The following is a 27,265-nucleotide window of genomic DNA, read 5'->3' as shown; positions in this document are numbered from 1 at the left end:
AGGTTGGATCATAAAATCATGGACTGTATTTTGAAAAGTTTAAATCCACAGCATCTTAATTTGTTCCAGTCTCTTTACATTTTATTGCCTCAGTCTGTCATTTTTTTTTACAGCCAGCAATCAGTTTCACAAAAAGCTTTTCTTTTCAGAACATTGATAAATGTGCATCTTCTACATTTACTGTACAAAAGTGAAGACATGGGCACATTTTATTTTAGGCTTATTACAAATGGTATCATTAACATGGTTCACACTTTTGTTTAATTTGGTTATAATGAAAGTTCTAATACAGTATCAAGGGAGGAACAAGTATTCGGGCAAAAAGAGTGAATATAAAACTGTTCATCGGTGTGTGTTAAAATACAAACCTGTTATATATATATACTTTTAAGAGTATATACTGCGCTATCAAATTGATTGTGTTGAAAACATAATACGTTAAGCTTGAAGTTGACATTGAAATGTAAACCTAACCTTTCCCTGAACTAGTTTGACTTTGACTTTTTCACATAAAACATTATTAAAGAGTAGTAGCCATTTTAAAAATATAGTCAATAATACAACCCACAGTACAATGCAAGCCATATAAGCACTGCCATGGCTATAAGGTACAGTATATTGAAATGTCTAGTTCTTCACATATCCTTCAGAGGCTATCCCCAACATTTATTATACATGTATTTATGCAATTCTGTAAAACTTTTATCTTGTGCATGTGATTTATCAGAAGCAAACAGTGCCATTTTCTTATCGCCAAAATATGTAATATAAATAAAACAAAATATGTGAAAGTAGGAGATTGTGTTTTGTGGTATATTTACATTCTGTCACATTGCCCGAAGTAAGAATTCTGGAAGTCTCAAAGTCTTTTTAATCCATGTTATCAATCTTTTGGTTTAGTTCACAACAAACATTCCCATTTATCCATTTACAAACAAAAACTATTTTTTCAACACTAATGGGGTAAAATAAATATATATGTACACACACACACACACACACACACACACACACACATACACACACACACACATATATACACACCAATTTGGCCAAAAATCACCATAGACTTCCATTGAGTTTTCAACAACAGCAATTTCAGCGTATATAGAATTTACCCCTAAAACACATGCAGTACCCTTTTGTGAATAACTATTAATCTCTAGAAAGTCCTATAAAATAGCTTTGTGAAATTGTATATAGTGTCTCCAATCAATCCTGATTGTTCTAGATGAGGTTAGGTTGTTGGTACAAATTCTAGGATACTGCTCCCAGCTTCTGTTTCTTGCTACATTGTGAGACTGCCATTCTGCAAATTTAGGGGCTTATATTGTGTGTGGTGCAGCTCTGTGCAATCTGGCTCCACAGTGTATTACTGTGTCTGTGTGAGCTGCTACACTGACTTTCTGGAGGGATCTTTTTGAGGGGGCAAACAGGAAGCAAAAGAGTGTGCGTGGTGCTGGACTATGCTGTGCAGCTGTACTGATGGCTCCTCTCCCTGTATTATCTCTGAAGAAGCAGCAAAAGTATCTGTTCCTGAATTAGATAGACTGTGTGGACTCGCCTTCCATGGGTGGCCAGTGATAGCACAGGCCAGCAGCTGTCTGGCAGATACACAGGGGTTAAATGTTTTCATTTTTGGATCTCATCGGTCCAAGGCTGAGCTCACCCGAAGGAGGAATAATGAAATAGAAAGACACAGGGCCTCATGCAGTAAGCGACGAAAATGTGAAATCGGCAAGCTTACCGATTAGCCATGTTATTGGCGATTTTCCCTCTCCGTATGCAGTAAGTGCCAAATCCCTTCAGAATCAAGCCGAAAACCATTCCGCCCACTCTCACGATGATTTGCCGATCACACACAGGTGTATCGGCGTGCATGGCGGGGTGCTGTTAGGTTCGCCAATCAAAATTCTTGCTGAATCAGGCGAAGCAAGCATGTATTGGATAGCGCGCCATATTTAAAGGCAACGTGTACTGTTAATCATTCTCTGTGTTGTTGGGAGTGAGAGAGAGAGAGACGCACAGAGCTGGGCGATTTAATATTTGCATATTGACTGAGAGACTTGTTGTGTATTGTGAGAGCTTTGTCCTTTGTTGTTTTGTTTACATCTTTGTCTTGTTTTGTATGTGGAAGTGTTTCGTGTGATTGGCTGTACATTTTTTTATGTTTTTTGTGAGTGCTATAAGTATGCCCGCAAAGCGTGGGAAGAGTGATACTGGTGTGAGTGGTAGTGCTACTCGTGCGAGTACGCGTCGGAGTGAACATACAGTTCAGGGGAGTGATGTTGCTAGGAGTGCGAGTGCTGTTGCTGGGAGTGTGAGTGCTGTTGCTGGGAGTGTGAGTGCTGTTGCTGGGAGTGCGAGTTCTGTTGCTGGGAGTGTGAGTGCTGTTGCTGGGAGTGCGAGTGCTGTTGCTGGGAGTGTGAGTGCTGCTGGTGGCTCAGTTGCTGATGGGGTGTCTGGTGGTGGCGTGCTTGCTGGTGGCCAGCTTTTGGAGTCTCTTCCATTGGAACAAGGAGAGTCCAGTCAGCAGCAGGCAAGCTCTGAGCCTAAACGTGCTCGGAAGAAACGTGTGGAGCATCCACGTAATCCTCGCTTCAATGACCAGGAAAATACAGCTCTTGTCACTGGGATTCTGGAGCACTATGACAGTCTGTATGGACATTTAGTAGGTAAGTGTACCTTTCCATTCATTCTTCAAATACATGTGATCCTAGGTCATGTGAGTTTTGTTAATATGCAAATTTACGCTAACTACATACAATATTAATGCAAGCTTCCTTACATGTATAGGTTTAGAAGTGAATGCTCATGTGCTTCACATATTACACCTAAACCAGCATGTTTGCTATCTCTTGGAACAGCTAGCAGGGTAGGAAACTGGTGGTTGTATTATTATGAATTAACGTCATATATTTTGTATGTATTTCTAGTGCGGACAAGTTCATCAAGCAAAAAAGAAATGTGGGACAAAATAATAATTGGTGTGAATGCGTGTGGGAATCGGGTCAGGGACAAGCTGAATTGTCGCAAGAGATTTGATGATATTAGGGCTAAATTAAAAAAGAAAATACAAGACCAACGCGTGCATGCTTCTGCCACTGGAGGTGGGCCGCCAGCACAACGTCTCATCTTAACTCCATTGGAGGAGCTGCTTCGTGAAAAATTACTTCCCGTCGTCGTGGAGGGTTTGCCCGGTGACAGGGACATCGGAATTTATTCCTCACAATTTCCAGCAGGTGAGAAATGTTACTGTACTAATGAGAAAATATTACTAGGTACTGGTGCAGAACATATATATATATAATATTAATGTGTATTTTATTTATTTAACTCCTACAAACACGACATTACTGCCTCTTCAAATCATGCATCTAATATATTACATGCAACGGCCAACAATCATCACTTGCACTAACAAATGTGTTGAGGTTTATTAAAAGGTCCTTTTTTGCTTCATATCATATACAGACATCATAATGAGGCACACGTCGCATATGTTATGTCATTGTGTTCATAGCTTGCACACTTCAGAGTAATATTTTGCTCATCTACCATTGTGTTAAAGCAGCTGCAATTAATATGTAATCACAGCATACACGTCAACAGAGGGGGTGGGGTTCAGCACACAGCCAAATAACAGGGTCATGTTACGGTCAACTTTGTTGACACCATTTTCACCTGCTTCAAGTAATTGAAAGGTCTGGTTGATTACTGTTTTTGGGGGAGGGACTACCGTTCTTACAACCTGACTAGCAAAACAGAAGGTAATCACAGTCATTTGAAAGGTTCACTCTAGGTACTAAATCACCCAACAAGCCATTAGCTTTGAAACCGTACGTCACACATTCGTTCACTCAGATCTATAGTTCAACTGATATCAACAACACATTATCACACACAGCATGTGTTGTGTTGTTGAGTGGCAGCCACATTCAGCCGTGCAACAGCTTCTATTAATGTACCACACATATCCTCTAACAAAAACTATTACTTTTCCAATATGACTTTCTTAATGATAAGCATTGTGAAAGTTCATCTCATGATAGTTATGTACATTATTATTGTGATATGAGTACACAACATATGCAGTGTATGCCCAATATTAATTATATTATCCTAACGCATTACTGCATAAACATAGTTTGTTGTATGTTACAGAACTAAAAAGCCCTAAGTACACTGGCATGTACATTGTCATTACAAATATTTATGTTCACTTTGCCACACACATTTTCAGTTCAGGAACTGATGCTGTTAGTTAGCCATAAAAACTCAACATACAATAACTCTATCTTCAATATTTTCACATGTCAATTAACAACTGATGTTATTGTTCTATATAGTTGCTCCTGGAGGACATGTGTCACCTGAGACGGAACAAGTGTCTTCACCTGGGTCATGCAGCTCATCACACCTGGAAGATGAGTGTATGAGGTGCAGAAAATATAATATGTTCACTTCTATATGTTAGGTTAAAAATGTTCATTATTTGTTTTGCACATGTTATTTAAATAGAATTACTTACTGTCAGTGAAAATGATTTTTTTTTACACAACATGTATTGTGTTTGTGATGTTAAGTATCATGTAGGAGTTGTGAGTTGTTAACAACTTTTCATTCATTCTTATTTCACACTGAGTCCAAACAGAATTCGTAAGTCAAGGTACATTTTAATGTGACGTTATAAAACGTATGAAAACATGTTAGGTGTTAGTTATCACAGTGTATAATTACATAGTAAAACAGCTCAGATTAACATGCAATTTCATTATGTGTACATTTATTTTTAGCACATGATGATAATCATGATGATGATGCCGCCAAAGACACAGAAATGCAATCAAGTGACCATGACGAGGTTCCCATTCAAAGAGTTACACAGGCTATTCCTACAGCAACTAGCACATACGCTGCAATAGTAGCTTCTAAAGAAATAATTGTTGAAGCAGAAAATCGTCGCCATTCAGATCTGATGTCAGTGCAATAAAGGATGATATCACTGCAGGAAGAAACGATATCACAATTGTCACATCTCCATAGAGTGTTCATTGAAGTGCCTAAACAAATGCAAAAAATTAACACGTCATTAGAAGCAATAGTTGTTCAGCTAACTCAAGCTAATCACTTGAGAATGACTACAGCAGCACATCCATTCAGCTTTACACCATCAGAGGATGGATGTTTACATGCTACTACTTTTTCACCCCAGTCATCTGATGTTCATTCCCCAGGTCGGGATGTTACCGGTAAAGTAGCTGAAAGTTCTCTGCATGTTCCTGACAACATCCTACCGCTGCCATCTGTAGAAAATCTGGAACTGACACCTACAAAGGAGGAGCCAAAAACAAAAATGCACAAGCAGTTACTACTGACCAGTTTTTGGACACAAACCAAAAAACCCAAACAAGAAACGGAGCAAGCATCAGTTGTGAACAAGTTGGTACACAGTGCACAAGTGTCACTGGCCACAAGCCCTGCCCGTGAACAGTCACTGGCCACAAGCCCTGCCCGTGAACAGTCACTGGCCACAAGCCCTGCCCGTGAACAGTCACTGGCCACAAGCCCTGCCCGTGAACAGTCACTGGCCACAAGCCCTGCCCGTGAACAGTCACTGGCCACAAGCCCTGCCCGTGAACAGTCACTGGCCACAAGCCCTGCCCGTGAACAGTCACTGGACACAAGCCCTGGCCGTGAACACTCACTGGACACAAGCCCTGGCCGTGAACACTCACTGGACACAAGCCCTGCCTCTGAAGTGCCACAGGCCACAAGCCGTGCCCCTGAAGTGCCACAGGCCAGTCAAAGTGGCTCTGTTGTGCTTAAAGTTGTAGCCAAACGGAAAAGAAAAATCCAAGAGACAACAAGCAGGCCTGTGACTCGGTCTCAAAAGGAAAAAAATAATAAATGTTATAATTAACTATATCTGTATTTGGCCTTGTTTTGTTCACTTTAGATTATCTAATTAATATTGTATGTATGATGAAGACCTGTTGTTTCCAAACATTCAAGTATGTCCTTGTACATGTGAAGGTTTGGAAAAATTAACAGTCCTAATGAATGAATATTTTTATTTATATTTATGAATTAATCATCTGTTCAGTAATGGTCCAACATTACCCAGTTGCTATGTTTGGAGAAGCTGCAATTCACTTAGCTGCAAAACATTGTATTTGGGTGTGTTTCATAGGTATTTTAGCTAGTAATTGCATGTCAATATTATTCACATGCAACTTAAATCAAACATCTATTTAACTGCTAACATCTTTATTGTCCGTGTAGAGCAGGATGAAGTGTTAAATATTACTTACCTTCACCTTGCTTGAACCTTCTTAATGTTGTCCTTTCATCATGTATGAGTACTGGTTTCAATCCCATATCTGTGAATGTTTAGTAATATATATGTAGTATGTAGGGATATATGTACACACACTAATAGTTAATATATATATATATATATATATATATATATATATACAGTGCTTGACAAATCACCCAAAAATCTACTCGCCGAACCAAAAAATCTACTCGCCACCTAATCCCGCCCCCAACCCCGCCCCTAGTCCCGCCCCCAACCCCGCCCTTAGTCCTGCCCCGCTTTTAAAAAAATACATAAATAAAATAAATTGAGTAAATTCCTAGTAAGAACATTCGTTTTTGACATAAGTTTATTTATTGTATTACATTATACTACAATTAGTCCTTGTTACGTGTGTGTGTGTGTGTGTGTGTGTGTGTGTGTGTGTGTGTGTGTGTGTGTGTGTGTGTGTGTGTGTGTGTGTGTGTGTGTGTGTGTGTGTGTGTCGGATCTAGAAAAAAAAGCCAGATGTGAATGACTAGTTTCCTGAACCCCTTAACCAATGTCTGGACGCCTCGCTTCACAATATCTAAAGCAGCAATCCCGCCTGGGATCTTACCTGATCCGCAGTCCCTCAATGTCCAGATACCTTAATTCCCGCAATGTTATACATTGGAGGGGAGGCGTTCCCTACCTGTCTTCTGGGTTAGGGGGGTTCCGATGTTTCCTGTGTGAAGCTTGAGTCAGATCTGGAAGAAAGCAGTTTGTTATTTCGGTGTAGTATAGGGCTGTTAAGATATAGGGTAAATAAGATATCCATGTCCAGAGTGTGAGACAGAGAGAGTGTGGGTGAGAGACAGAGAGTGAGAGAGACAGAGAGAGAGAGAGACAGGGGAGAGACAGAGAGAGACAGAGGGGAGAGAGAGAGAGAGGGGAGAGAGACATAGAGGGGAGAGCGACAGAGAGGGGAGAGCGACAGAGAGGAGGGGAGGAGAGACAGAGAGGGGGGGGGGAGAGAGAGAGAGAGGGGGAGAGACAGAGAAGGGGGGAGAGACAGAGAAAGGGGGGAGAAACAGAGAAGGGGGAGAGAGAGAGGGGGAGGGGGAGAGAGAGGGGGAGAGACAGAGAGAGAGGGGGAGAGACAGAGAGAGAGGGGGAGAGACAGAGAAGGGGGGGAGAGAGAGAAGGGGGAGAGACAGAGAGAGGGGAGGAGAGACAGAGAAGGGGGGGAGATACAGAGAGAGAGGGGGAGAGACAGAGAGGGGGGAGAGACGGGGGGTAACTGATTGACTGGGGTGGTGGGATAACTGACTGGGTGGGGGGTGGGATAACTGACTGGGTGGGGGTGGGATAACTGACATATGACTGACTGGGTGGGGGGGTGGGATGACTGACTGGGTGACTGCGTGGGGGGGTTGGATGGGTGACTGCGTTTGACTTTTGGGTGACTGGGTGGGTGACTGGGTGGGGGGGGTGAGGTGACTGGGTGGGGGGTTGGGGTGACTGGGTGGGTGACTGGGTGGGGGGGTGGGGTGACTGGGTGGGTGACTGGGTGGGGGGGTGGGGTGACTGGGTGGGGGGGTGGGGTGACTGGGTGGGTGACTGGGTGGGGGGGTGGGGTGACTGGGTGGGGGGGTGGGGTGACTGGGTGGGTGACTGGGTGGGGGGGTGGGGTGACTGGGTGGGGGGGTGAGGTGACTGGGTGGGGGGGTGGGGTGACTGGGTGGGTGGTTGGGGTGACTGGGTGGGTGACTGGGTGGGTGACTGGGTGGGGTGACTGGGTAGGTGGGGGGGTGGGGTGACTGGGTGGGTGACTGGGTGGGGGGGTGGGGTGACTGGGTGGGTGACTGGGTGGGGGGGTGGGGTGACTGGGTGGGGGGGTGGGGTGACTGGGTGGGTGACTGGGTGGGTGACTGGGTGGGGGGGGTGGGGTGACTGGGTGGTTACCTCTGGTGTCCTGCACACACACATTCTCTCTCTCATACACACACACACACACACTCAATCTCTCTCACACACACACACACACACACACACACACACACACACACACACACACACACACACACACACACACACACACACACACACACACACACACACACAATCTCTCTCTCCCATATACACATACACAAACAAACACTCAATCTCTGTCTCATACACACACACACACTCAATCTCTCTCTCCCATACACACACAAACACTCAGTCTCACTCTCATACCCACCCACACACACGGAAGGGACGTGCGCGGAGGGGAGAGAGGAGAAACACCCTGCTACTTCCTGCAGACCCGCGCGGGCAGCGGTAGCACCGGAGGGAGGGGGGGGGGAGAGAGAAAACCCCCGGCTACTGCAGCATCTTCAGACCCGCGCGGGCAGCGGTAGCACCGGAGGGAGGGGGGGGGGAGAGAGAAAAGCCCCGGCTACTGCAGCATCTTCAGACCCGCGCGGGCAGCGGTAGCACCGGAGGGAGGGGGGGGGGGGGGGGAGAGAAAAGCCCCGGCTACTGCAGCATCTTCAGACCCGCGCGGGCAGCGGTAGCACCGGAGGGAGGGGGGGAGAGAGAAAAGCCCCGGCTACTGCAGCATCTTCAGACCCGCGCGGGCAGCGGTAGCACCGGAGGGAGGGGGGGGGAGAGAGAAAAGCCCCGGCTACTGCAGCATCTTCAGACCCGCGCGGGCAGCGGTAGCACCGGAGGGAGGGGGGGGGGGAGAGAAAAGCCCCGGCTACTGCAGCATCTTCAGACCCGCGCGGGCAGCGGTAGCACCGGTAGCACCGGAGGGAGGGGGGGGGGGAGAGAAGCACCCCGGCCTATTAGAGTATGTTAGGTCCCGCGCGGGCAGCGGGAGCGCCGGAGAGAGGGGGAAAGATGTACCAGTGTATATATAAATATTTAAAGTGTATTAAATTCCCCCCACCTCAAGCATCTGTACAAACTCCTCCATGGCCGGATCAGTGCAGGTCTTGTAAGGAGCTGACACAATTATACAAGAGGATACTATGGAGGAGGAGGAGACACGCACGAGGAGAAACACACGCACGCACTCCCCCCCCCCCCCCCCCCCATTACTTACCCATGCAGAAAGGGCGGTTTGAAGTCCTGGCAACTCCATCCCGCGTCACAGCCAATCAGCTCTGATTTTTTTTTTTTCCGTTTTTTTTTTTTTTCTTCGAGCAGGGGATTTTTTTTTTAGAGAGCAGGGGAAAGGTTACTGGCCACGAGCCAATATCCGATCGCAGCTGGCGAGTTGGCGACCGGGTTTGTCGAGCACTGTATATATATATATATATATATTTATATAGTTATATATATAGTTATATATTTTAACTATCTAAACGGGTATTTTTTTTTCACAACATTCACTGGATTCTTCCTTGTTAAAACACAGTATTATAATTATAAAGGCCTAATGTTAGTGAAATATACATAATCTGAGCCTATAACACTATGTGCCTAAAATTAATATTAATCACATAATTCACTCATGTTGATCACCATTTAAAAAGGTTTCATACAAGGCCTACTTAGTGGCATAAATGTGTTCAGTGTACAACTGGATTAAATAGATGTATTATAGGTTCTAACACTACAGGCCTTATAAACTAACAAAAGGCCTTGTTTGATGGTAAATCTAAATTCGACACAGCTGAATGTAGTAGGCCCTCAAACATAGTAACCCTGTAATATGTAACCATTTCAAATAGTCAGAGAAATATAAAAAACCCTGTTTACATATAAGCCCTTAAATACAGTTATATACACAAATATGTAAATATTGGTTATAGAGACATATATATATTGTACAATATACATATGTATATGTGTTGACGATATATATATATCTCTACATATACACACATAGTTAAAATCTGTGACACACACAGGGAGTTAACCAGACAGAAAGATACACAGGGAAATGTAGGAAAAAAGCATTCACAAAAAAACATTAGCAGCTGTGTGTATATCTCATTATATGTCTGTGTAAGCACTATTTTCATAATGCCAACACTGTTTTTGTACTCACCCACATTGTTATTTATTGAAAATCAGACACTTGTTTTGAGAATGTAGATAAAAAAACCTTAAATTGACTTTCACAGTGAAATGGCTATCAGAAACCACAAATGTCTGGCAATTATTTCTACACAATGGAATTGGTGTTTGCAAAAATGAGTGAAACATGTAACTTTTTTTTTGGCCTTGAGTAGAAAGCCACAAAACAGATAACATTTACCTCGTTTCACATTCTCAAGAGAGAACGTGCAACTCCACTCACATTATTTGAGACGCTGCAATGGCTGAGGATCTACTTCTAAACATGCATCCACACAAAGCGTATAAAGTAATGATTGCGGAGGCGATCATATCAACTCAAGAAAACAAAGCCAACGTGGGCCAGATCTATGATTTAATAAGAGCTAAATATCCTTATTACCAAGACCCTGGCCAGTCTGGAAATTTTAAATCCTCTGTAAGATTCACTTTATCAACAAATGAATGTTTTGAACGTGTGCAGGATAACCTACATGAAAGGTATGGATTTTGGCAGATTGCACCGCAATTTAAAATCACCATGGAACATGGCACATATCTTCTGATAAATAGCATATTTATTCCTAATAATAGCAATGGATCCGCTACTACTGTTCCGTGTGAATCGATACCTGCTGCAATATCTGCACCCTCCATTCCTGAAACACAGATGCTACAAGAACATAACTGCTATGATGTTTTACAAAGCCTTTCTGCTGCAAACGCATTCGAATGGCTACACGAAGAAATAAACGTACCTCCGGACCAATTGTTTGAAGAAGGCAGTGCCGATTCCTATGAGCGCCTCATGGAGATGTGTGTCATACAGGATTCAGCGGTTGGCTCAAGCATGGATGCAAATGCATTGTCTTTCTGGAGCGAGCAGTTGCAAGTGTTACTTCTAGAAGAATGGTAAATATAACAATCGTTATGCGTTGACTCACCGTTAAAAATGTAAACTTTTGTCTATCCACCATTTTTACTTTAAATGCGTGGATACAGCGTTACATTGCAGACTGCATAACATGTAGCGGTCACAAACACATTGTTTCCTATTACAATATACTAGAACCAGAAACATTAGTACACATTGGTCACGCAATACATATTCCTACTTTCCTATCTCTTAAAACATATCATAGCAACATGTTACCATAACTGTAACACACACCTGTTTCTTTATCATGCAACATCTATAAAAAAAAAACCGGGTTGGCCACATATGACGTGGGACCCTTGTCATGTGCCAAGGCGTCCTTAAAAAGGATTACGGATGTAAGGCCCACCCCCAACCGACGTGCGCGCGTCAAAGCCTATTGGCTGTGTCGGTTTGTTATAGTTACGGTCACTGCACTGTGTAATGCGTGCACGTCTGTGTTTGTGGGCGTGCACTGTGCGTTAGCCCAATGTTAATTCTGTGGGAGGAGTGTTTGCGTGCGCTTCACGCTGGCTTAACATGACGTCACACGTATTGGATTTGCGCATTGTGTGATCGGCCGTGCTTTCCGTCCACACACATCTGTTTAAAAAGATTAGAGATGTACGCGTTTAGAACGAATGTAGTTTCGCCTTAATTGGATTTGAAATAAATATTATATGGTTAATGGTATTTACAAAATGTATTGAACGCACAACGTACACATTGTTTTGCGCATGCGCTAACACTTTGTCGACCCAAGCGTGAAGTGCGTGCGCACAGTAAGATGTGCGCGCACATTTTTAAGTATACAGCCAACGGACAGTTCATATACAGGCATACCCCGCATTAACGTACGCAATGGGACCGGAGCATGTATGTAAAGCGAAAATGTACTTAAAGTGAAGCACTACCTTTTCCCACTTATTGATGCATGTACTCTACTGCATTCGTTATATACATGCATAAGTGATGTAAATAACACATGTGTAACAGGCTCTATTGTCTCCCTGCTTGCGCACAGCTTCGGTACAGGTAGGGAGCCGGTATTGCTGTTCAGGACGGGATGACAGGCGCATGCGCGAGCTGCCGTTTGCCTATTGGGCGATATGTACTTACTCGCGAGTGTACTTAAAGTGAGTGTACTTAAAGCGGGGTATGCCTGTACATAGTTATGCGTGCAACACAATTAACAAAATGATCAATAATGATGTTTAGTTGTAACCTTGTAGTTCTAACATATAAGTGATTAACGCGTGGATATACACAATCATATAGAGATGTGTAACGCGTTGTCACGGCTACACATATATTAAGGTGCCATCTTTGACCATAATGTGTTTGCTGTTTTTCAGAGATGTCGGTGAAGATTCAATGGGATCAATGTATCATTTCAGAAGAGTCTAACGTTATATGAGATGATTGTGAGGAGGAGCGACCGACTAATATACTACATATGGAACTATTTAGATATTGCTTGCCACGCATATTAAATAACAATACAAAATGTGATCCAATTATGCCTATATTGCATAAGCACATAATTAACATAATGATGTTGCTAAACAGTGCAGTTAGAAAATTTAATGTGTGTTCTTTATTTAGTACTAACATTATATGGCATGGCCTGTTTTATATATAACAACCATTCCCACTCTAAACAAACATTTGTGTAGTATATTGTGTAATGGAACGTATAAATGTAGAAACTATGTAAAGGAGACTTACAACCAACTAGCCATTTAATGTAAAAAATTTCTTGTAACATGGGAATGTTGTTAAAATGGTTTGGGACTGCTGCAAAGAATGTTATTGGCAAGATGTAGTGGTCAACTACAATGCATGCAGTTATGAATATTAGGTCAACATCATGTAAACAATTACGTTTATGTGTATATTTCTTGTAGCAAACTAACTGTAGTTTTCTGTGTTTATTAAACGTTCAACACATACATAGTAAAGTGAATATGATGATATAAGCTACCATAATAAAGCTGATGTTATCATTTGACGGTGTTATACATGCATCATACACAAATTGATACCGACACAAACAGTTGTATTGAAAAGTGTGCCTATGCAAATGTGCACGTGATTGACGTTCATATGTTGAGACTACTTGTAAATGATCATCATAATAATGATGAAGTGACATGAATTACATGACAACTATATTAACAACATTTTCATTGGCTGAAATTAGTAATGCAAAATGACACTAAAATTAGAGACACTACTGGGTTTATGTTAACAGTTTGACACTTGTTACATGTAGGTCACATCAACACAGATGTGTGACTTATACATACACATGTGAGAATGCTAAAGTAATCTTTACTAATAATGTACAGCATTACTAATAACATACATTGCAACATATAAGATGTACAAAGCATTGGTGTGATTACAGGCATTCATGCATGGACTGTTATGATCAGTCAATTGCATCCGTGATTAATCATCTCCCGTAAGGATAAAACGATCAGAATTTATCCCCTTCTCTCCATCCACCTCTATATTAGATTAATGGAATTTTTAAGGGAACATACATTAAATGTGATGTAATGGCACTAATCATTTTCTATTACAATGCTCATGAAACCTCAATAGTAGGTAAACGCATGTACATGATTCAGAAACTACATGTATGTAAAATTTAACGTGTAGCAATATGTTGGGTTTTAACATCGTATAATTAAACGTCTATTGAGTTAGGCACATCTTATGACAGATGTCAGTTCATATACATACCATGATCAGTCATAGAGGAGATATACCTATAATACAATGGAACAATATATAAATTTCAAACATGTACATGACATCTTCACTAACGTAAGCAACACAGCAAAGTGTGTATTTGGTGTTAAATGTGAAACACCATGTATATTTTATCACATAACAAATGAAAAGCAGCCTGGTGTACACATCATATGGATGCGCATGTTACACTGTAACAATAACATTGTATGTAAGCATACTGCAAGAATGAATGACTATGGCCATACTATGTGTATTGTGTTAGCATCATCACCAACACAATGCTAAGCAATTACTCATTTGTTACACCAGTTGTATTCACATACACACAACTAATTTACAATCGAAGAAGGATTATATAACCTGTGCAACAATAACATACCGGTGTCACATGCCTTTGTGCACACAGCAGAGAAGAGAAAGGTGTGCAACCCATATTCATCTGTGTCCTAACAGAAGGTTATGTAAAAAAAAATTAGTGTTAATATTACATAATTAATATATAAAAGTAGTACTATGAAAATATATGTTTTTACTTACAAGAAAAAAAGGAATTTATGACATTCTGGCGTGTCTGGCCACCACTGGCTGTTTGTTCATTTTCAGCAGCTACATGGGTGGGATGCTCCTCTACCAAAGCCTCAGGTAGCTCTGATTGTACATTATGTGTGAGTGCCACATTGTGCAAAATGCAACAGGCAATGATAATATCAGACACTTTTTGAAGCTTGTATAGAAGAGCCCCACCAGTTCTGTCGAGACACCTAAATCTGGTCTTGAGTAGGCCAAATGTCCTCTCTATAACAGATCGCGTAGATATATGGGCTGCATTGTACCTCTCCTCTGCTTCAGTTTGAGGGTTTAGCACCGGAGTCAAGAGCCAGGGCCTAATCCCGTATCCTGAGTCACCTATAATCAATGGAGCACACATAAGCTTACATTAGTGATAAGATTCTACAATGAAAGGATTCCTAAACAAAAATGTGTTTGGTGTTACAACATCCAAATATGTACTCACCCAGCAGCCAACCATGTCCAAAATGTCCTTCGAAAGCATGGAAGACAGAAGAGTTCCTCAGGATAGAGGAATCGTGACTGGAACCAGGGAATTTGGGTACCACATGCATTATCCTCATTGTGGCATCACATACCACCTGGACATTCAGTGAATGGTAGTGCTTACGGTTGCGGTAAACATGCTCACTCTGACTAGGTGCAATCAAAGCAACATGGGTGCAATCGATTGCACCCAGCACACATGGTATCCCTGCTATGTTATAAAAGCCATTCCTGACTTCCAGCCACTCTGTCGCCTCTGTAGGAAAATGAATATAATTCCTAGTGCGTCTATTGAGTGCATAGAGAAACTGGGTAAAGGCCAGCGAGAATGTAGATTGCGAGACCCCGCCCACTATGCCCACTGTTGTCTGGAATGACGCGGAAGCAAGATAATGTAATGAGCACAGCATTTTAACAAGCCCAGGGACTGCACGACCTCTGGCTGTCAAAAAATCTAAATCTCCCCTTATCTCTTCATAAAGAGATAAGATTGCTGCAGAACTCAAATGATAGCGACTTACTATCTCCTCCTCACTCATCCCATCTAACAGGGTTCTCTCCCTGTACACATGCGGACGAGGCACCACTTGTCTCCTCTGTCTTCTCCTCTGATCTCCTATCCCTCTACCTGTCCCTCGCCCTGTCCCTCTCCCTGTCCCTGTCGTATCTGCGTGCCTGTCCCTGTCACTGTCCCTGGCTCTGTCCCTCCCTTGCCCTATGTCATTCTCTTGATCAGCAAGCCACTCATGCAAAAGAATGTTCCGACGTCTCCTAAACAATCGCAACATTTTGAAATGAGTAGCTGTGAATGAGCAGGTAATGGGCGTCCTTTAAATAGGTATGTGATGATGTCAGGTGACATAGTAAAATGCAAGGTGTTACATTAACATATTAAAGTACTTGGCTCCCAAGCTGTCTCCATTTGATCTAAGAAGTATTTGTTCTGTGTATTCAGCAGGGAATCATGATATTTGACAATGATGTAACGTGAAGCTTTGTACAAACATTGTTTGAAAATTATTAGTGTAATGTGCAATGCATGTAACACTTCTGAACGCAACAGTCAGTCATGTAATTAGACAAAAAGCCTGAGATTGCCGTGGAAAAAGTTTGCTGTAACATGTGTAATTAGCCATGTTATTGTCACATGTTCACAACAATGAATTCTCGTGTGCATATGCATACATTTATGTAATGAGGATAGTTGCTATAGAATCAGTTTGAAAGGTGTCACAATGATTAACTACTGTACATGTGTGTACAAGTTAGGTTGAAGTGCTTGTAATGCAACGGTTACAATGTGAACATGCAATGTGATTGACTGTCCAATAACTGACGTCATGAAAAAAGGGAGGACCCAAAGTACATGTAAACATGAGAAGAAAGATGTACATGAACGTTTAAAGATGCGTTACACATTACAAGCATTGTGTAATGTAAAGCAACATGAATATACGGTGGATGTGTTAGACGTATGACATGTGTAACATCATATAAACAATTGTCGCTCAGTTCAGTAAAATGTGTCATATGATGTGAGGTTCTCCTTTAAGAGTTGAGTATAGGATTTTCCCTTGACACATCATCACATGATGAGTAATGTGACACGCAAATGATGAAAACATATAAAAGTACAATGTAAATCAAATAATACACGTCAGGTGTGACACAATGCAGTGAATGCCCCCCACACTGTAATGCTAATCACATTTGTATTGTGAGCAATGGAACGTAAACAGTACTATAATGTTATACGTCCCCGCTCCATTGACTCCATTGATGTGCAGATGATTTTTTTTTTCTAAGTGCCGTTCCGGCAGCCTTAGCGATCGTTCTCCCCTCCAACTTGCCAACTTTAGTTGGCGGGAGAAATTGGCCATAAAGTCTCAATTTCTTAGTACCGATCAGCCCCGATAAGCTGATTTTGCTACTTGAATCCAGCCGAATTAAAAAAGTGGCGATAAGTGCCGAAAACAGGCTTATCGGCAGCAGACTGGCCATAACAAAATTATCGGCTACGAAACCTGCCGAAATCAAGCACTTATCGGCGCTTACTGAATCTCAAACCCAATTTTGGCAGTATAATGGCGAAAAAACCCTTATCAACGCTTACTGCATAGAGCTCACTGTATAGTTTCCAGGCAGAATGCCACTGCACAGCATAAATGAGATGGGAAAATGAGCCGAGGTCGAACCAAACCAAGGAGGGCCTGCTGGCTCCGTCTCAGTGGGACATATTGAATGAAATTCCACCAAAGCTCCCCTGGAATTGGCAAGGTAGCCTTTAAAGTAACTGGCTGCACTACTGCGAAGGAAGCAGCGGGAAGTGAGGCCAACACATGCCCCCAAAAATGTCCAGTTAAAAAAAACAGACTTCTGAATGTAAGAAAAAGAAAGCAGGTGTTACCCTCCTGCACAGATGTCCACCGAAGAGTCAATCCACAGGTGGACCAATCATAAGAAAAAGAAAGCACAAGGCGCACCAGGCGTGAAAGGTGTATTATGTACAGAACAAATATATGCATATATAAACATAAATATTAAAATTCTGTGATCCAGTGGAATCCTTTAAAAGTGTGTCTCCTTGTTGCCCTGCTAGACAGAAGTATGGCTCGGTGGCAGTCCGTTGACTGAGACTCTTGCTCCCGCGCGCTGGGGACAGCTGATCCTCAGCATCTCACAGCGTCTCTGAGCCACTTCTGGGTTCGCGTAGTAAAGCGTGTCCCATATGCAGTGGCGTGACGCAACTTCTGAGTCCGAGATAGGAAAACAGCAACCGGCTCTAGTCAAACTATTGCAGTGTAACCAAACTGGCAAAACACACTGAGTATGGAGTAAGGGCAATAACAAAGTACACACACAGTAAAAAGGCTCTACCACTACGAATTTCGCTCATGCATGAGCTTCATCAGGTGATAATGAGCAGCACCAACATCAGTCTTTAAATACCCTCTTGGCGGCAAATTAGAGTTTTCCTGTTGGCTATAGTTAATTGAACCTCTTGCTGCATATTGTACATGAAAGAGTCTCTTATTAAAATACATATAAAAGAAAGGGTAAGGAGGGTATAATTGTAACTCCATACATTAGTAGATTCTATCCTTAGAATAGTAATCTATGGTGTTGATAGTAATAACCAAATTGGATTTCAAATGATCTGATGTGGGTGCTAAATTCATATAAAATCAAAGATAGTAATGCATAAAATATTAAAAAACACTCACAACATAGTTCAAGAAATAACGAAACATCAAGATATAGAACTAAGAGGAGTACAGAGATATATTTACATATAGCTGAACATACATGCAAATGAATATATACAAATAGGAAATAGGAAGGGAAAAGGAAAAGACCAGCTGAAAATGCTGAAAAAGGGGGGCGGGGGGAAGGGAGAGAAAAAACTTAAAAATTGAGGAATAGTGGGGGAGGATATGGCATATATAGATGATAACCAAATCACTAGTCAAAGAGGTATCCAAAGAGGATACGAATAAGGAGTACCAGTAAAGGGAGCTGGCAGGACAGCAAATAAGTCAGGGGATCCCATCTCTATTTAAAAAAAGATGTTAACTCTATATAATCATTGAGCCCTCCTGGGAGTTTGCTCTGTAAGGTGAAAATCCAATATTGTTCCCTTTTAGCAATATGGAATCACGGTTTTCTGCTCATATTGTATCCATAATTCTCTCTGTACCTGCCTACATATTGCAGTCCGCAGCTACATTGCAAAACGTAGACCACATATGTAGACAGACAGTCAATGTAATTGTTGATTTTATATTCTATCCCTGTAACATGCAATGTTATTGTTATATTTTAAAGCATTTTGGGACAGATTTTGCACCTCATGCATCTATAATTCCTCATTAGACCCAATGTATCCCTTATGTCCTTTTTAGGGGTTTTATTGCCTATATGCCTTTAAGGAGGTTTGGTGCTAAGATCGTTTTCAGTGTTTGTGATTTCTTAAACACAACAGGGTTTTTTTTGGAGAGGAATCCAGTCAATACATAACTATAAATAAATAAAATTAATAATAAAATAAATAAAGTTTTTTGTATTCATTGACACCCCCATTGTAAGATGATTTTAGAGATTTTTTAGATATTTATTTATAGTATGTATAGAGATTGTAATTACTGATTATAATTACTTTTATATGATACGGTTTGTATACTGATATGAAATTGTATCTCCCCAATAACTATAAGTTTTAGCTTTTTCCTATCTCTCTATTTACCCATTGTAGAGTCCATTTAATACGCTGCTTATTTAAGTATAAGGTAAACAGCCTCTATCCTATTATATCTTATTCATTTATATTCCAATGTTGAGTATTTATATTTTTATAATTACTATTGGTTTCTCTCTGGGACTGTAATATCAGCATGACCGGTTTACAAGTCTCTGCTAAGGTTTTAGAGATCATGTGCTGTATACTGTGTAAGCTGTCAGAGTCTTTTGTATCGGGCAGCTGCTCTGGATGAGGACAATCTGAGATGGCTATTTATACATAGCTAATACCCCTAATGACATCATCACTGAAGAAGCAGTATGCGAAACGCGTTTGATGAATTTTGATCACTGCCAGCCACCGTACGGCTCTACACCGGCAGATTGACCAATCAGAGAGCACCCTGACAGGCCCCTGTATCCCTGCACAAACAGGACACTGGTAGGAACGGTATTGGAGGGCTGGAACCAGGCTGCGCACGAGCCAGGGAAACCACCGGCAAGCAGGTGACACACAGAGATGCAGGAGCAGCTGTGAAGGACACCCCAAAGAAATCCTGGAAGTCTAAGGCAAAGGGACAGACATGGGTGTGCTGGATTCGAGTGGAGTAACACAAGGCTGGAAAGCTATTCACTAATACATTTGTGAATAAGCTGTTTGTGAGTGCATCCATTTTTATTTTTTCTATTGTTGTTAAAAAATGTATTAGGCCATGTTCCCTTTTTTCTACCTTTTTTAAGTCATCCACTGGTGGCTGTTGAAGGGTACATCTTTATCCCTAGTGTGACTCAACACATGTAACTGTGTGTTGTTTATCTGTCAGAAGTGGTTTGGGATGTTTGAAAGCTGTCTTAGTTTATAGAGTGGTTTGGGTAGTTAGCACTACAGTTTTTATAAGTTCTTTAAGAGTTGACACTATTATTACTGTATTTGCTATTTTACCAATATCCCTTTTTGTCTGTGTTTATCTTTCTCCACATTTATCTGTTTGGGTTGATGAACTGAGTCTATGCGCTGGAGGACTTCCCTTTTTTCACACAGAATAGTGCACCTGATAAATCTAGACATCAATCACGAACACTTAGAGATTTTGGATACCATTCTAAACCTATTTTTTTTTTCAAAACAAAGCTATAAAAAACGCACACGTAAACATCTGAAAAGGTAAACAGCATATAGACCAACTTGGGGCGATAGATCAGAGACAGCCATGAATTGTAACTATGGGAAGAAATATAATAATACCAGAATAAACAGGGATATCATCCCAGAGACCAAGATAAAACCAATATAGGGAGAATATAAATAGACATCATCCCAGAGAAAGAGAGATCAAACAAATTCCCCTGAAAATAAATTTGAAGCATTACAGAACAGAAATGAAGAAAGTGATAATGATGATTTTTAAGTCAGACTAGAGAAAATGAGGCAGACAAAACACGTGGGATCCCAACCAAACACCACCTCTAGAACAGAGAAACAAAATGACAAGAAAGAGACAGGATTCAGAAGAGGGGGAAGAGGAATTTTGGTTCCTTTAAAAATGTACCCAAGAATCAGGTCTGATTCCTGCATACATGTAGGCACATTGTCCTGGCAATATATCCCCATGAAAACGCTTGCACGATTCACCGCTAGGGTTCCCTGCTTCAGCATAGTACAGATAGATAAATGGGGCAAAGGGATGCAAAGTGTCCCTGTAACTATGAGGGGTCCCTAGGTTAAGGGGAATACCCAGTTAATGCCCAGGTAACCCAGAACCTATATAGGGGTTCATGGGTGCTCCACCATAGATAAGGTTGTGAGGGGATGCTTAGGGCCCAGTTCAAGTCTATGAGATAGTGTGTGGGGAATATAGGCTAGTAGAAAATACAGTGCAGCTTTCTATTCTATTCCCCATACCCAGAGACTTAGGACATGTAAAAGTATATTTTTATTAACATTGTGTTTCCTATAATATATACTGTTGTGCACGGTAATGAGCTGGAACTTTCAGAACCAATGTTCCGGCATGCTACCCGGGCTACCAAGTTTGGTGCCAGTAAGTCTGTAGGACATCTAAGTTGAAAGCCAACAGGGGATGCCTGAGGTGTTAAGACCATTTGGGGAGGTGGGAAGGGCTCAAGTACCCACATCCTGGGATGAATGGAAGTCATCTGGACTACCATTTGCCCCACCAGACTTGGAGGAGCCTAACCCAGCAGGTGGCACCTGAATAGCAAGCATCTAGGTGGCAAACTTGCGCATGTCCCTTGGCAGATTTAGAATCCCCGCTTCCCCGGCTTCACAGGACCGGCTTCACTCTGATTGTCTGGTAAGAACGTTCCCACGCTGTGATTGGCTGTAGTATTTTGTGAATGAACTCCAAAATACTATAAAAAACCTCTCAGCCAATCAGTCAACAGATTCTCAAGTACCAAAACAGTGGTGGGGTTTTTGAATGTGGAAAAAGATGCTCTTGCGCGAATAGCAAGGCACCGGCTTCAGATAAACCAACCCGGAATATTTTTTAAGTCCGGCTTTTTGCAAACAAGTTCTGACAATTGAATGTAGTGGTTGCGGCTGGGATTTCAAGACGATTTGAGTTCCAGGACATTTTGGCTAAGTCCCGGTCAAAGAAAAACTCTTGTTTTAGAGTGCCATACAGCTAGGTTAGTCTGGTTTTTTTTTACCCCGGTTCCCAAGTAAGTGTGTCTCTTCTTATGTAGTATGTTTATCATAGTGTGCATGCCTTTTCATGCAAATAAATCACAATTTATTTCACTTTACCGGTTTTGCTCAATATATGATCCTGGTAAAAAGATGTAAATGCCTGGTCTCCCGTGACACCCCCAACTATATTTTATTTAAAATCCTTTCTTTTTGCTACAGTTGTGGGTGCTAAATCATTGAAGATTTATAGCTGGTTTCCCTCAAACTCTATATGTGACTTCTACTGAGTTACAGGGGCATATGCTATAAGCCTCAATAAGCCACTTATCAAGGCCTTTTCGCCAAAAAGGCCTACAACTATTCAGTAAGCCTCGATAAGTGGCCGATAAAAGACCTTTTCTGCATTTTTTTTCTCCAAAAAAATAAATCGCAGGCGAGCGGCGATAAGCCACTTATCGGCAGGTTCTCCCATTCGTGCAATTCTAGTAGCCCTGAGTAGGTTGTCGGGACTAATCGAGGCTCTAGAATGGCGATTTCATCTCAAAATCCTCCCGCCAGGAACAGTTGGCGTGGAGGTGGTGAGAACCAGCCGATAAGGCGGCGAGAGAGGACTTGGAAAAAATATGCATTTTTCCTGCCTCGGATTGATGCCAGGAGTCTCCAGAGCTGATACACATTAATATCAGCACCAGAGACCCCCGGCATGAATCCCATGCAATAAAAATGCATTTACAGGCAACTTCATTATCTTAGCGACTAACCACTAAGGCAATGAAGGGGTTAACTACCTGTGCCAGGTTTATTGTGGGTATTGGGGGTGGGTGAAGGTGGTATTTGGTCCTTGGTGGGTGTTTAGGCTTTGCGGGGGGTTGCGGGTGGAGTTAACCCCTTCTTTACCTTAGCGGTTAGTACACGTTACAATAGTACATTTATAATAGAATAACTTTTATGGTACAACAAAAGGGAACATTAACCTTTTTTGTTATAACTTTTTGCACAGTGTAATATGTCTTTAACCTAAATGTGAGCATCAGATATTAAACAGGATCTATATCTCCATGCTCTAATTTTGTGTATTACAAAATGTTTCTAATTACAGCCAATGGGATTAAAGACATTTTAGGGTCAGATTGTACAGCTGTATCATATGACCGGTTTTTTTTTTTTTGCACTTGCAGAGAAAACCTATTCTATTTCTCTGCAAGTGCAAAATATGTGCACAAGTACTATACAATTGATAATATATCTAAGTACTATATTGCGACTTACACTTTACCCCTGTTTTAATAAATACAGGGGACCTTTCATGGGTTACATTGTACCTTCTGATGTTTGGATTAACACCATATTGTATGGATCTGCTCTGCTGTGTTAGACATGTATGCGGACATACTGTAGCTGAATGAATCACTACACCCTATTATGATTAACCCCCTATGGTAACAACCAGGGACATAAGGATACATTCCCAATACTAAATGGCACCTCTTCTATGGTTCAGTGAACACTGAATATGCTGCTAATCACCGCTATGACAGGATATTTTACACTATTTGAGACATCCATACTGACATTATTTGGATTCATAAGATTATTTATCTACTTACCTTGATACAAACCAAGCGGTTTGTAACAATTGCTGTCAGGGGATATTGTTACACAACAGATGATTTCCCTATACTGTATCTATCTGTATATTGACATTGTTTCAATATACCTTTGTATCCCACCACGGGGGATTTTTTAACAATTGATATTGTGTGTATATATGTTGCACTTAGTGAGTCTATTTGGTTAATAAAAATTTTTTTTTTAATGTTTTGAGACATTTTGTTGTGACCACATAGTTTTTCGTTCTCAGTCATATCAGACAGATTTCTGATATATAGCCCAGATGTATTAACACCAATTAAAACCAACATTATTTGAAGACTGTCTACCATATAGTATTAGGAATTTTTAGGCTGAGTGCAGATATGGGTAATCTTTTTTGATCCCTCTTGGATCACTCTGTAAATATTTGCTCCGGAGATCCCCTGCTCACGTACACTAGTAATAAAATTGCTATTAAAACCCTGAGATCGCTGGCGAGATTTGCGCAGGCCAGATCGCAGTACATCGCTGCAGGTAGACGAATGAGGCCTTTTGAGTGAGGCGAATATCAGATCGCTGCTCCTCGACAGTTTGGGCTTTTAGCTATCGCCGGTCTTCATAGTCTTTCTGAATACCGTGACAACTATGTTGAAAAAACTGACGGCGTAACAGGCCCAGCGAGATGATTTATGAAGACCATAGGCCCCTTAGAGTCTAAATGGGGTAAGTTGGGCTACAAATGTCTTGTAATATATATTTGAGAGGCTGCATGGGTCTGGCGTCTTAGAGGTTTGAGACCTTTTTAACTAGTAATAATTCTTCTGCTTATATTTTTTTAATCAGTAATACCCTGTCTGCCCCATCTAAAAAAGGCATCTGACATGCATTTAAAAATCTCTCTATCCTCTTGTAAAATATTTCTTTGTTTTGTGGATGTTTTGTAGGTTGTATGGTGAGGAGCAGGAGTCTATAAACTCTTTTTCAATCAGCTGGGATCATATGAAATTGTATCACTTTTCAGCCTAATTGCTGTTATTTTAGAAGATTAGATTACTTTCCTAAGCCTGTCTGTCTTGCATCTTTTTGGTAAACAATTGCTCAGTCCATTTCAAAGCTTTATCAATTTGAAGAATCTTAAAGTCACCTCTAATTTTGAGCACGTATTGATAATTTGTCTAAGAGTGGTTAACTTTATGTAAAGATTCTGCTTTATGTAAATTTGCAATGCACTTAGAGATGAACCTTTCTTTTTGTCTTTAAAAAAAAAAAAAAAAGACGACAAAGCAATTTATGGGCTTTCAAATCTGGCCATCGGCATACCTGTTTTATTCACTAGAAAAAATTAAAAATTTAGTCCCTAGCGTTGGGGTTTGTAAGCCTCTAGATATCATCACATAGGTCTTAGGTGAGCTCCAATAAATTATTCAGGCTGCCGCCCCTTTTGTATTTTTTGCTGGGCCTCTGATTTATGTAGGTTTGGATTACATACTGAGTTAAAGTTCCCTATCTATGATTATTCTCCCTTTCATGAATTCCGCTAGAAGGGGGGGAAATTGCGATTCCCTATTACAGCTGAACCCCATTATAATGCGGTATTCAGGGGCCACAGAATGAGGTCGCGTTATAACCGGGCTTGTGGGGAAAAAATGGCTGCTGCGATCTGGGAACGGGACGGAGGGATGGACTCATTATGTACCGGCCGCGAGTAGTGTACCTGCTTCTACCATTGGTCAATCATTATCCCGTGGTGGCAGTGAGCGTGTGTGCAACAGGGGAATGCTTAAGGCAACAGGTACCTCACAGTGCTGCAGACTGCTCTGCGCCGGGTCCCCTTCTGAAGGCGCAGCCTGGGATAGACTTCACTGAGGAGTTAGGCGCTGACTCTGGAGGCAAGGAGACTGCAACTATGTGACTCGGGTGGGGGTGGTGGTGTGTGAGTCTGCGAGAGAGGAGGGGGGGGGGAGTCTCACGCATTATGGAGAAGCCGGGATGTCTTGTCTCTGTCTCAGTCCCCCGCCCAGAGCCAGCCCCCTTCATTCCCCCCCCCCCCCCCCCCATCCCGGCAGAGGTGCTTAAATCTTCACAATATTTATCCATTTAAAAGCAGAATCCTAATGGAGATATCTCTCTGTTAATCTTCTACATTATTTTGGTGCCGTACGTTTGAATATATTACTGAAAAAAACAGATTGTCTAACACTCTGATTAGATTAAACACTCCAAAGTCAGTCAAATGTTTGCAAAAGTAGACCATACTTACTTCGTATTCTGTACAAAAGAAATATAGAAGAAAAAGATTTGTATACTCAAGCATGTAACATACCCTCAAGTCCATTAGGAGATTATTGAACAGAATAAGTTTGAGTATATGCCAGCACTTTGAGGGTTAATGAGACTGTGTGTGTGTGTTATTAAAGTTTAAGAAGAAAAAAATTAAACGGGAGCCACACTCGCACAGCGTTATAAGCGGATCCACGTTGTAGTGGATCGTGCTAGAACGGGGTTGAGCTGAATTAGCTGTGTATACATTGGCTAAAGTCACTATCTTGCTTGCTCCATCTAGACACTTTACAATCCTGCTTCTGCACTGCTCACTCCACTGATACAGCCCTCACTAAAATAATGGATGACCTGCATGCTGCCAAAGACAAAGGTCAAGACATTCTATTCATATTTCTCGACCTCTCTATTCATTTTACTCAACTCAATATATCTCTCATTTGATACTGTGGACCACACTCTTCTCCTTCACATTCTCCATACTCTTGGTACCGTAACAAAGCTCTATCCTGGATCTCCTCTTACCTCTCCTATCATACTTCCTGTGTCTCTTTTATTAACACCTCCCCCTCCTCCGCTATCGATCTCTCTGTAGGAGTACATCTGGGCTCTGTCCTGGGACCTCTTCTCTTTTCTGTTTACACACTCTCTAGGTGATCTAGTCACATCTCTTGGGTTAAAATATCAGCTCTATGGGGGATCTTCCGGTGTCGTCGACCAGTATGGCAGCATAGGAAGAGAGCTCCAGGAGCCCACGCAGATAAACTGATAATTCAGCATCTTTCCCCCAAAATATCCCCCCAAAATTTGTCATAATTGTGCAGCTGAAACCCCCAACATGTCCCAAGGAGGAAAAGCACAACCTTCTAAGGGAGTTAGCAAGTATTTTTCGCCGGCGCAACGAGGGTCGGGGGCCCAAGACGGCGAACAAGATGGCGCTGAAGTTCAGAGAAAAGATCTGGGGCGGCCGACTGAAATACCAGCGGCATAGGGGACCATTACCCGAGCATACCTGGAAGAAATGCTGGCATCCTCCCACGAAAAATTATACAGATCTCTCCAGCATGATTTTAAAAATATGACTATCGAGCTAAAGGAGGAGATTGGCAACCTCACGAACAGAACAGTAGACCTGGAGAACAGGCTGGACGCAGCCCTCCATGCGCAAACAGAAGCAGATGAGGAGATTATTCGCCTTGGCACTGAAGTTGCATTCCTGAAAGAGGGTGTTGCAGGGTACATGCAACCACATGCGGGTTTTCTTGATAAGGCTTATTTATTGACCCTTAAAAAATACAGCACACAAAAACAAAACAGCTTCTTTTCAGCATACAAAAACAAGACAGCTTCTTTTCAGCATACAGGACACAGACAGTTCATCAAACATGTACTTTGAAGACAGATCCTATAGCAGTAATCTTACTTCAGCATT

General features: G+C 41.7%; 1 long non-coding RNA gene across 2 annotated transcripts in view; it reads right to left on the bottom strand.

The window, feature by feature from the left end:
- Positions 1 to 4,669: 4,669 nt before the first annotated feature.
- Positions 4,670 to 27,265, bottom strand: part of LOC142488767 (uncharacterized) — a 433,714-nt gene continuing 411,118 nt past the window's right edge. The window contains exons 2-4 of one of the 2 annotated variants that reach the window (XR_012799646.1): positions 6,315 to 6,383; positions 5,251 to 5,330; positions 4,670 to 5,063 (exon numbers count right to left, since the gene is read on the bottom strand). This is a non-coding gene — a long non-coding RNA (uncharacterized LOC142488767). Of the gene's footprint in view, positions 5,064 to 5,250; positions 5,331 to 6,314; positions 6,430 to 27,265 lie in introns of those variants that run through there. The other variant, XR_012799645.1, reaches the window with a different exon arrangement.

This window comes from Ascaphus truei, chromosome 2 (assembly GCF_040206685.1).
Source record: "Ascaphus truei isolate aAscTru1 chromosome 2, aAscTru1.hap1, whole genome shotgun sequence".
In the NCBI taxonomy this organism is placed as follows: domain Eukaryota; kingdom Metazoa; phylum Chordata; class Amphibia; order Anura; family Ascaphidae; genus Ascaphus; species Ascaphus truei.
This window is presented reverse-complemented; position numbering and strand designations above follow the sequence as displayed.